Source organism: Bacillus rossius, chromosome 15 (genome assembly GCF_032445375.1).
Source record: "Bacillus rossius redtenbacheri isolate Brsri chromosome 15, Brsri_v3, whole genome shotgun sequence".
NCBI classification, from domain to species: Eukaryota; Metazoa; Arthropoda; class Insecta; order Phasmatodea; family Bacillidae; genus Bacillus; species Bacillus rossius.
In genome coordinates, this window is record NC_086342.1 from 3,668,253 (window position 1) to 3,680,153 (window position 11,901).

At 49.9% G+C, this 11,901-nt stretch overlaps 1 protein-coding gene across 1 annotated transcript in view; it reads left to right on the forward strand.

Moving 5' to 3' along the window:
• LOC134539241 (sestrin homolog) overlaps nucleotides 1–11,901 on the forward strand; it is a 230,481-nt gene that overhangs the window by 17,099 nt on the left and 201,481 nt on the right. The window lies entirely within an intron of this gene.

Sequence of the window (11,901 nt, forward strand, 5' to 3'; positions counted from 1 at the left end):
GCTAGTAGAAGTAATGACGTGTACAGGAAAAATATTTTCTTGCAGTTCATATACGTTTTCAGCCTGTTTATTAACTTCGAATGTCAAGCTATACGCAGCCACGCCTATTTAGTTTGTGTATTTTTAAGTGTTAGTACTAAATTCTTTGCTTTTTTTCGTTTAATAAAATTATATTTATGTTGTGCTTTTAACAGTTTCTTTTCGCCCTCTCCATGAATTTTTACAAATTATGACTATATGTAGTTATCGCGTTACCTGTTGCGAACACACTTTAGAAACTATCCTCCTTAGAAGTTGATAGTTATATAGTTTGTCAGACATATATATTTTCCATTAGTCACTGTTGTATTGTGATCAATGAATTTGGAAAACATAAATAGCCATCCTACATTCAGTGTAAAAATTACTACACTCAATGCAAAAATGTTTGATGTTTTATAATTTATTTTTACCCTACATAGATTCTATAATGACTGAGCAATATAATTTTGACAAATTAACTCAATTTTAATGCACACAAAATACAATAATGTAGTGTTGGATTTGTGAAACATATTCTTAGACTGTAAAATGTTTCAACTTCAGGGGGATACCTAATAATGTTCACCGTACCTAGGCGGTTGTTTGCCGACCGCCTAGTGCAGAGAAACCGTGGGCTGGCGTGTAGCAGCCGCTAGGAACCGTGGTCGCTGAGTAGCAGGCGGCGCGGGCATGCCGCCCTGAAATAGCGGCCAAGGACGTACCAATCGCGCCTCTTGATTGGCCCTATTGGCGGCGGCGCGGCTTGGGCGGGCTCGGGCGGGGCAGAGGGCGGCGTGTCCTCTGGTCGGGCGGGGGTCCCCGCCCGCACGGACTCTGTGTCCGTGAAGGGACTTCCCGGTTGTAATACCGTAGGGCCATGCATATTTCGCGAAAAGAATCCGAGACTAGCTGATAGTTAAAACGCTGTAGCATCGTCTGTGTTGAGTGATTGGTAGAGACCTGAAAAATTCGCGGGTTCACTTCGTGTTATGCTAGAATTCAAATAATTATACAGGATGTCTACAGAAGTGACAAAATCAATTTTAGTGACTTTTTCGTGACCTTTTCAGTGACCTTTACTGACCTAAATGGCAACATTTTTTTTCGGATTTTTTTTTTTTACTTTGTACTATTGACTAAACTAATTGACACTTTTACAAAAAAAATTACACATTAGGCTTAACATTTATGCCTAAAAACTACCAATGACCACCAAAATTTAAAAGGACATGTTATCCTAATGCAGAGCTGCCTACCTCAAATCACACCCATAAGTAATTACAATTATATGAAAAAAGTACGCGTAAATTTTGCACGATAGATTTTTCCTGAGGCATTATGACACTCTCACAAGATAAAACAAGGACATTAATAAGCAAAATAAAAAAATAAAAATATAGGCCTATGTATATGAATATAATGCAAATTAATGAATCGAAAAAAAAAACTTTTTGAACAATACAAACTGAATATGTAAGAAATGTCAATTTTACATCTTCAATTAAAAGTATTCTAAGTTAAACTTTAGAAAAACTGTCTTTTATTTGCTTCTTTTATCCTAATTGGATAAGAACTGTCATGTAAACAAACAACAAAAGACAAACACAAGGACTTGTAAACAATAACCCTGCGTTCGTTACTTTCGTTTCTTCAGATGTAGCGAAAAAAGGACGATATAGATTTATTGCTCATCATGGCTATAAAATGACCAGTACGAGGGTGGTTGAACGTCCAAGTCTCTGACCGTTGGATTGGTCGTAATGGTCGAAATGACAGAGCTCTTTATACGCTGGCCTCCAACTACACCTGACATAACACCATACGATTTTTTTTCCTTTTCGGTGTTCTATGAAAGATCGAGTCTACGTCCCACCGCTACCTAATGATTTGCAAGAGTTGAGACACAGAACTGAAGATGCTATTGCTTCCATTATTGCAGACGTATTAACCAAAGTGTGGTTATAATTAGACTTTAGGTGCCGTATAACTAAATTGACACATATTGAACATTTTTAAGAAAAACTAGGTTAGTTTACCTTTAATTTGATGCATTATTTTTAATTTATTAAAATAATTGAGACAAATTTTAATTAATAATGAATATCAATATATATGCTGGATATTTAATCTAATTTATTTCAATTACATATTAATTAAAGTAACAATTTGTAGTGCAAATATTTTATACATACGGGAACATAATTTAACTTCTACAAATACATTTGAAAATACGATTGGAAAAGTTTATAAACATAATTTCTATATTCACATGTATTACACAATTTTAATGTAATGGATCAGTATTCAATATAAATCACAAAAATATAAGATTTAAAAGCAAATTAGGCGCCACCATCTTACTTTTTAAAACATTCAACTATGGCATGGCGTTTTATGGGACTTTTAAAATCATGGCCCACATTTCGTAAATGCTGGCTTCCAAACGTTGCGTGAATGGCTGACCTAGAATGTTCCTGGATTGATAAAGAGTGTGTTTATGTCGCATTCTTTTCAAGGGGGGTCAACATGTTATCGGCTTTGCTACAATGCAATCACAATAGTCTTGCCAACAAGTACACAAGTAGCAGAGCGCAGAGGTTTGTTTCAAGTTTTCTGCAGTACGTCCACAGTCTAAACTAATCAATCTGCTGAAGATATCCCGGCCCGCATATTAAAAGATATTCGTTCACCTAGTCACTGTTTCAAGTTCACGAAGACAAAGGGAAACATTAAAGTAGTAACTGTTTAATGAATTTTGATACGATTGGCAGTATTTTAATAAAATTCCTTGTCGAAAAATATGGTTCGAAGTCGGAGTTTAGTTTTTTTTTTTTTTTTTTCAAGTCTTTTTCGCTTTTATCGGAGTCGTTCCTATACATAGTTTAAAATTTCAGTTTACCAATGAAACGATTTCAATAGTCGACGTGGCTGCACCGGCAGAGAGATCTAGCGGCGAGTGCGGAAACTACGCGTGATTTTGCGTCGAGATGTGCAGTTGAAAACACGCTCGGCATTATTTCAAAGAATTCAACGTTGAATTAGTTGTCCGAGTGGCGTGTTATGAGTGTGTTTGCGACATGAGAACACGCGGAGGCTAGACGTCGTCGCACGTGTGTGGCGAGCATTGCGCCCGCAAGGGTGGAGTCTGGTAGACCCCCGGGTTTATCTCAGTGTGAGAAATACATATACACACTAGCTGTGGTCATTTTAAAGTAAAATAATTTTATAAAAAAAAAACAACTTAATGTGGCCTTGTAAAAGAGTAACCATATATTTACCCTGTATTTTCAGGTTAGATAACATTCTAAAAAAGAGTGTAGGTAAGAAATAACAATGCTGTTATAATCATAGACCGGAAAAATTCGCGGGTTCAATGAACTTCAGGATAGACTCCAATATCCTCTACACACTCGGGGCAAATGCCGAACTGTACATTGGCTGCTGACTTGTGAGTCGTCTCGACTGGGTAACCTGTGATTCGACACTTCTATGAGTGAGGGTCTCTAATTGGCCCTCAGTCCTCCAGATTAACAGTGAACCAATGGCAGAAGCCGCACTAAGGTATAATTATTTGAATTTTAGCATAACACGAAATGAACCCTCAAAATGTTCAGGTCTCTAATTATAATGTAGCACGTGACTATAATGTGTGTGTAGGGGGGAGAGAGAGAGAGTCTCCGATCCTGGGTCCAGGGCCCGTAATGGTGTGGAGGGCCGTGCTGGCGAGCAAAGACTCGCGAGTGTCGGTGAGTGCGCACCCGAGTGCCAGCGCGGAGAGCCGCACGCGCGCCCCTGGCGGGAACAAAGCGAGTCGCCCCGGGTCCACAGTCCCTGGTCCCGTGCTCTGCCGCCGCGGGCTGCCTGATAAGGCACCGAAGGCCGCGCCGGATACAATGGATGCCACGGCGTGTCCCGTACTTCGGTTGCTGCGCGCAATTTGAACGGGCATTTCAACCGACATTCTTTAACCAGCAAATCGGACTGAGTTATATGTATTACAGTTCAAATAACATGTGTTTTTTTTTTTGACGTGACAACGTCTAATAAATCGATGAACGCCGGCTGCACGCACGAAAAAGGATGACTCATTGTCCCGTTACACTTTGTCCCGTTACGCGTATTGTACGCTTGCGCCGCATCCATCTCTCTTCCACTCGATTGGAACAACCATCGATTTGACTTTTTCGAGGCACATTAAACTTGAAACACTCCCGTTCGTTTCCTACTTTTCCTATCATCTTCCTATCCTTAACAGAATAACACAGATTGGAAGAAGTTAAATAGCAAACATGTATAAAAGTTATAGTTAAAATAATCTCTTCGTTAAAGTTATAAACATATTTGAATTAATGAGTGCAAAATAAAATTAAATTTATCAATTAAATTGTAGATTTCATTTCACTCCTTTGTATCCATACAAAATTGTGATCTATCTATAATATAAAAATGAATCGCAAAATGTGTTGGTAAGAGCATAACTCAACAACGCCTGGACCAATTTGGCCAATTTTTTTTTAAATGTTCGTTGAAGTTCAAAGATGGTTTTTACGGCAAGAAAAATTCGAATAATTGCCGGAAAAACCCTAAACCAGCCCTTTTATTTTTCCCATACAAACGTTTTCTAACTAAAACGAGCACTCATTGTTGTTTAAACAATGTACGTATGTTCCTAACGTCAAAGAGTCAATTTGCACTTTATTACCTCTGTACAAAGTTCAATCATATCTATCAAAACAGTGCGCGTTGGAGCACAGATAAACAAAAAAAAATTAAACCGAAATCGAATAGTTCAATTTGGTCGGCTTCGCGATATTATTTCATTTGTTTTACTTTAAAATGCATCAGTTTTCAAGTCATTACATCAGTCAAATAAAACAAGCTTTACCAAAGGTATTTCATAAGTTTATTTCATTTCCCTATTTTAAATACGGCTTGAAGGATTTGACTCCAAGTCATATCAAATTTAAAAAAAAAGTTGAAACAACAACTGTCAGTGTTTTTTTTTTTCTTGGATTTTAGGTTACCTACCCTAATGAGTTTGCTTTTGTCAACTTATACACGAAACAAATTCTTACCTATATAGTGTTTTGTGCAGTGTTCATTTACCTATGATCGCTAATTATTGCATGTGACAAAATAATCTATAATATAGATATGCCTCCTATTAGACGAATCAATTTAGGTAGAAGAACCCGAAATGCTACAAACCAAGCTAATTACCGATCTAATCATGCACTACAATTAAAATAAAAATTATTATGTTTCACATGATTAACAATAAAGAGATTACTTATTTTTTTATTTATCTTTTTATTTATATGTTTTATTTAATTATATTTCTTATTCACAACACCCTATCACCAGGGTGACGGTTCTGTTCAGGAGAATAATTTGCACCGACTATGAAATATGTAGGAACATAAAAATGTCACATTACAAATCATCTTCATTGCAATTTAATTAGGCAGTACGAAGTCTGCCGGGTCAGCTAGTAATTCAATAAAAATGATTCAATTTTATTCATAAAAGTATGCAATCATTTCATCAATGTTTTGTTATGACGTTGTCACGTTAAACTATCGTCCGTAAACCGACTTTACAGACAACCAATTTTTTTTTTTTACTGCTACCCTGAATCTGGACTGGTGGGATGTGAGATTTAAATTGGTGATTTTTTGCCATCCCCTGAAGTCTCGTAGCTGGGTGAGCCAAGTTTTTTTTTATGAGTACCAGGGTAGCTTACAAACCAGGTGTGGTTGTGACATGGGTTGTCAACCCCATCATGGCCCACCAGGCCCTTCGTCTGTGAGTAGGTGGTTGGGTGAGAAAGTGTTCAGGTGTTGAATATGTAGAATAGCCTTATTCCTTTTGATGGCCCTGCGCTGGGGAAAAAAAATTATTTTGTCGTTGTAAAACTTGTCAAACCCTACAGTAAAAATAAAATATATATGTGCTTGTGCTTATCGCTTATGTACTCATGCAAATAATGACTGGAGTGATATAATAAATACTGTTGACAAAGTATAAATTAAATCAAATTAAAATATTAAAATTAACAATCAGTATTCAATTGTAATATGAACACACATATAACATAAATTGTTATTTAGTTAAATAGTAATTTAATGATTTATAATGCAAATAAATCATACATACGAGAACATCATCTCACTTATATAAATACACTTGAAAAGTGTTAATGAACACAATTTATATCAATAATATTCACAATAACTAAGTGTTTTAATTATATGGACCAGTATTCAGTACCAATCACTAAAGTATACCATTTTTAAAGCACACATTTAATTATTATATGTATGTATACATTTATTGTATGCAGCTTTTTTCTTCTTCCTTTGAAAATTTCTTTTTATGGTGCACGCGCATCGTATAAATTCACACTCATGGTTTTTTTTTCATAACACGCCTAAAGTAGCAAAACAAAACAAAAAAAAAAGCTAAATGACTGTAAATGTGAAATGTGTGTGTCGCATAGCTTGTAAGGCACCCGACAAATTCACTTGGCAATACTTGTAAGTTTCGTTCTACTGACAGGGTGAATGAACTCTGGTATCAACAAATATTCTCGATGATGTCCGTGCTCACTGGACAGACCTGATGCAGTGTGTCAGCCGGCGGAACATGGCGGATGAGAAATATCAACATCAAAAATTAAGTATTCAATATTAAGAAAACATAAATTTCATAAACATAATGACTAAAATAAAAAAATCATAATTTTACAATAATTATTATTTTAATATTTATGGAATGATTTATTTACGGAGTGTAAACAATTATTTTCGAATTTTTTTTTTGACAATGCTGTATTATCTTGGCCGTCTGTCTTCCCGGCTGTGCGGTGTCAGCCCTGGCCGTCTGTCTTCCCGGCTGTGCGGTGTCAGCCCTGGCCGTCTGTCTTCCCGGCTGTGCGGTGTCAGCCCTGGCCGTCTGTCTTCCCGGCTGTGCGGTGTAAGCCCTGGCCGTCTGTCTTCCCTGCTGTGCGGTGTCAGCCCTGGCCGTCTGTCTTCCCGGCTGTGCGGTGTCAGCCCTGGCCGTCTGTCTTCCCGGCTGTGCGGTGTCAGCCCTGGCCGTCTGTCTTCCCGGCTGTGCGGTGTCAGCCCTGGCCGTCAGTCTTCCCTGCTGTGCGGTGTCAGCCCTGGCCGTCTGTCTTCCCGGCTGTGTGGTGTCAGCCCTGGCCGTCTGTCTTCCCGGCTGTGCGGTGTCAGCCCTGGCCGTCTGTCTTCCCGGCTGTGCGGTGTCAGCCCTGGCCGTCTGTCTTCCCGGCTGTGCGGTGTCAGCCCTGGCCGTCTGTCTTCCCGGCTGTGCGGTGTCAGCCCTGGCCGTCTGTCTTCCCGGCTGTGCGGTGTCAGCCCTGGCCGTCTGTCTTCCCGGCTGTGCGGTGTCAGCCCTGGCCGTCTGTCTTCCCGGCTGTGCGGTGTCAGCCCTGGCCGTCTGTCTTCCCGGCTGTGGGGTGTCAGCCCTGGCCGTCTGTCTTCCCGGCTGTGCGGTGTCAGCCCTGGCCGTCTGTCTTCCCGGCTGTGCGGTGTCAGCCCTGGCCGTCTGTCTTCCCGGCTGTGCGGTGTCAGCCCTGGCCGTCTGTCTTCCCGGCTGTGCGGTGTCAGCCCTGGCCGTCTGTCTTCCCGGCTGTGCGGTGTCAGCCCTGGCCGTCTGTCTTCCCGGCTGTGCGGTGTCAGCCCTGGCCGTCTGTCTTCCCGGCTGTGCGGTGTCAGCCCTGGCCGTCTGTCTTCCCGGCTGTGCGGTGTCAGCCCTGGCCGTCTGTCTTCCCGGCTGTGCGGTGTCAGCCCTGGCCGTCTGTCTTCCCGGCTGTGCGGTGTCAGCCCTGGCCGTCTGTCTTCCCTGCTGTGCGGTGTCAGCCCTGGCCGTCTGTCTTCCCGGCTGTGCGGTGTCAGCCCTGGCCGTCTGTCTTCCCGGCTGTGCGGTGTCAGCCCTGGCCGTCTGTCTTCCCGGCTGTGCGGTGTCAGCCCTGGCCGTCTGTCTTCCCGGCTGTGCGGTGTCAGCCCTGGCCGTCTGTCTTCCCGGCTGTGCGGTGTCAGCCCTGGCCGTCTGTCTTCCCTGCTGTGCGGTGTCGGCCCTGGCCGTCTGTCTTCCCTGCTGTGCGGTCGGCCCTGGCCGTCTGTCTTCCCGGCTGTGTGGTGTCGGCCCTGGCCGTCTGTCTTCCCGGCTGTGCGGTGTCGGCCCTGGCCGTCTGTCTTCCCGGCTGTGCGGTGTCAGCCCTGGCCGTCTGTCTTCCCGGCTGTGCGGTGTCAGCCCTGGCCGTCTGTCTTCCCGGCTGTGCGGTGTCAGCCCTGGCCGTCTGTCTTCCCGGCTGTGCGGTGTCAGCCCTGGCCGTCTGTCTTCCCGGCTGTGCGGTGTCAGCCCTGGCCGTCTGTCTTCCCGGCTGTGCGGTGTCAGCCCTGGCCGTCTGTCTTCCCGGCTGTGCGGTGTCAGCCCTGGCCGTCTGTCTTCCCGGCTGTGCGGTGTCAGCCCTGGCCGTCTGTCTTCCCGGCTGTGCGGTGTCAGCCCTGGCCGTCTGTCTTCCCGGCTGTGGGGTGTCAGCCCTGGCCGTCTGTCTTCCCGGCTGTGCGGTGTCAGCCCTGGCCGTCTGTCTTCCCGGCTGTGCGGTGTCAGCCCTGGCCGTCTGTCTTCCCGGCTGTGCGGTGTAAGCCCTGGCCGTCTGTCTTCCCTGCTGTGCTGTGTAAGCCCTGGCCGTCTGTCTTCCCGGCTGTGCGGTGTCAGCCCTGGCCGTCTGTCTTCCCGGCTGTGCGGTGTCAGCCCTGGCCGTCTGTCTTCCCGGCTGTGCGGTGTCAGCCCTGGCCGTCTGTCTTCCCTGCTGTGCGGTGTCAGCCCTGGCCGTCTGTCTTCCCGGCTGTGAGGTGTCAGCCCTGGCCGTCTGTCTTCCCGGCTGTGCGGTGTCAGCCCTGGCCGTCTGTCTTCCCGGCTGTGCGGTGTCAGCCCTGGCCGTCTGTCTTCCCGGCTGTGCGGTGTCAGCCCTGGCCGTCTGTCTTCCCGGCTGTGCGGTGTCAGCCCTGGCCGTCTGTCTTCCCGGCTGTGCGGTGTCAGCCCTGGCCGTCTGTCTTCCCGGCTGTGCGGTGTCAGCCCTGGCCGTCTGTCTTCCCGGCTGTGCGGTGTCAGCCCTGGCCGTCTGTCTTCCCGGCTGTGCGGTGTCAGCCCTGGCCGTCTGTCTTCCCGGCTGTGCGGTGTCAGCCCTGGCCGTCTGTCTTCCCGGCTGTGGGGTGTCAGCCCTGGCCGTCTGTCTTCCCGGCTGTGCGGTGTCAGCCCTGGCCGTCTGTCTTCCCGGCTGTGCGGTGTCAGCCCTGGCCGTCTGTCTTCCCGGCTGTGCGGTGTCAGCCCTGGCCGTCTGTCTTCCCGGCTGTGCGGTGTCAGCCCTGGCCGTCTGTCTTCCCGGCTGTGCGGTGTCAGCCCTGGCCGTCTGTCTTCCCGGCTGTGCGGTGTCAGCCCTGGCCGTCTGTCTTCCCGGCTGTGCGGTGTCAGCCCTGGCCGTCTGTCTTCCCGGCTGTGCGGTGTCAGCCCTGGCCGTCTGTATTCCCTGCTGTGCGGTGTCAGCCCTGGCCGTCTGTATTCCCTGCTGTGCGGTGTCAGCCCTGGCCGTCTGTCTTCCCGGCTGTGCGGTGTCAGCCCTGGCCGCCTGTCTTCCCGGCTGTGCGGTGTCAGCCCTGGCCGTCTGTCTTCCCGGCTGTGCGGTGTCAGCCCTGGCCGTCTGTCTTCCCGGCTGTGCGGTGTCAGCCCTGGCCGTCTGTCTTCCCTGCTGTGCGGTGTCAGCCCTGGCCGTCTGTCTTCCCTGCTGTGCGGTGTCAGCCCTGGCCGTCTGTCTTCCCTGCTGTGCGGTGTCAGCCCTGGCCGTCTGTCTTCCCTGCTGTGCGGTGTCAGCCCTGGCCGTCTGTCTTCCCGGCTGTGCGGTGTCAGCCCTGGCCGCCTGTCTTCCCGGCTGTGCGGTGTCAGCCCTGGCCGCCTGTCTTCCCGGCTGTGCGGTGTCAGCCCTGGCCGTCTGTCTTCCCTGCTGTGCGGTGTCAGCCCTGGCCGTCTGTATTCCCTGCTGTGCGGTGTCAGCCCTGGCCGCCTGTCTTCCCTGCTGTGCGGTGTCAGCCCTGGCCGTCTGTCTTCCCGGCTGTGCGGTGTCAGCCCTGGCCGTCTGTCTTCCCGGCTGTGCGGTGTCAGCCCTGGCCGTCTGTCTTCCCTGCTGTGCGGTGTCAGCCCTGGCCGTCTGTCTTCCCTGCTGTGCGGTGTCAGCCCTGGCCGTCTGTATTCCCGGCTGTGCGGTGTCAGCCCTGGCCGTCTGTATTCCCTGCTGTGCGGTGTCAGCCCTGGCCGCCTGTCTTCCCTGCTGTGCGGTGTCAGCCCTGGCCGCCTGTCTTCCCTGCTGTGCGGTGTCAGCCCTGGCCGTCTGTCTTCCCGGCTGTGCGGTGTCAGCCCTGACCGTCTGTCTTCCCGGCTGTGCGGTGTCAGCCCTGGCCGTCTGTCTTCCCGGCTGTGCGGTGTCAGCCCTGGCCGCCTGTCTTCCCTGCTGTGCGGTGTCAGCCCTGGCCGCCTGTCTTCCCTGCTGTGCGGTGTCAGCCCTGGCCGTCTGTCTTCCCGGCTGTGCGGTGTCAGCCCTGGCCGTCTGTCTTCCCGGCTGTGCGGTGTCAGCCCTGGCCGCCTGTCTTCCCTGCTGTGCTGTGTCAGCCCTGGCCGTCTGTCTTCCCTGCTGTGCGGTGTCAGCCCTGGCCGCCTGTCTTCCCGGCTGTGCGGTGTCAGCCCTGGCCGCCTGTCTTCCCTGCTGTGCGGTGTCAGCCCTGGCCGCCTGTCTTCCCGGCTGTGCGGTGTCAGCCCTGGCCGTCTGTCTTCCCTGCTGTGCGGTGTCAGCCCTGGCCGTCTGTCTTCCCTGCTGTGCGGTGTCAGCCCTGGCCGCCTGTCTTCCCGGCTGTGCGGTGTCAGCCCTGGCCGCCTGTCTTCCCTGCTGTGCGGTGTCAGCCCTGGCCGTCTGTCTTCCCGGCTGTGCGGTGTCAGCCCTGGCCGTCTGTCTTCCCGGCTGTGCGGTGTCAGCCCTGGCCGCCTGTCTTCCCGGCTGTGCGGTGTCAGCCCTGGCCGCCTGTCTTCCCTGCTGTGCGGTGTCAGCCCTGGCCGCCTGTCTTCCCTGCTGTGCGGTGTCAGCCCTGGCCGCCTGTCTTCCCTGCTGTGCGGTGTCAGCCCTGGCCGTCTGTCTTCCCGGCTGTGCGGTGTCAGCCCTGGCCGTCTGTCTTCCCGGCTGTGCGGTGTCAGCCCTGGCCGCCTGTCTTCCCGGCTGTGCGGTGTCAGCCCTGGCCGCCTGTCTTCCCTGCTGTGCGGTGTCAGCCCTGGCCGCCTGTCTTCCCTGCTGTGCGGTGTCAGCCCTGGCCGTCTGTCTTCCCTGCTGTGCGGTGTCAGCCCTGGCCGCCTGTCTTCCCTGCTGTGCGGTGTCAGCCCTGGCCGCCTGTCTTCCCTGCTGTGCGGTGTCAGCCCTGGCCGTCTGTCTTCCCTGCTGTGCGGTGTCAGCCCTGGCCGCCTGTCTTCCCTGCTGTGCGGTGTCAGCCCTGGCCGTCTGTCTTCCCTGCTGTGCGGTGTCAGCCCTGGCCGCCTGTCTTCCCTGCTGTGCGGTGTCAGCCCTGGCCGTCTGTCTTCCCTGCTGTGCGGTGTCAGCCCTGGCCGCCTGTCTTCCCTGCTGTGCGGTGTCAGCCCTGGCCGTCTGTCTTCCCTGCTGTGCGGTGTCAGCCCTGGCCGCCTGTCTTCCCTGCTGTGCGGTGTCAGCCCTGGCCGTCTGTCTTCCCTGCTGTGCGGTGTCAGCCCTGGCCGCCTGTCTTCCCTGCTGTGCGGTGTCAGCCCTGGCCGTCTGTCTTCCCTGCTGTGCGGTGTCAGCCCTGG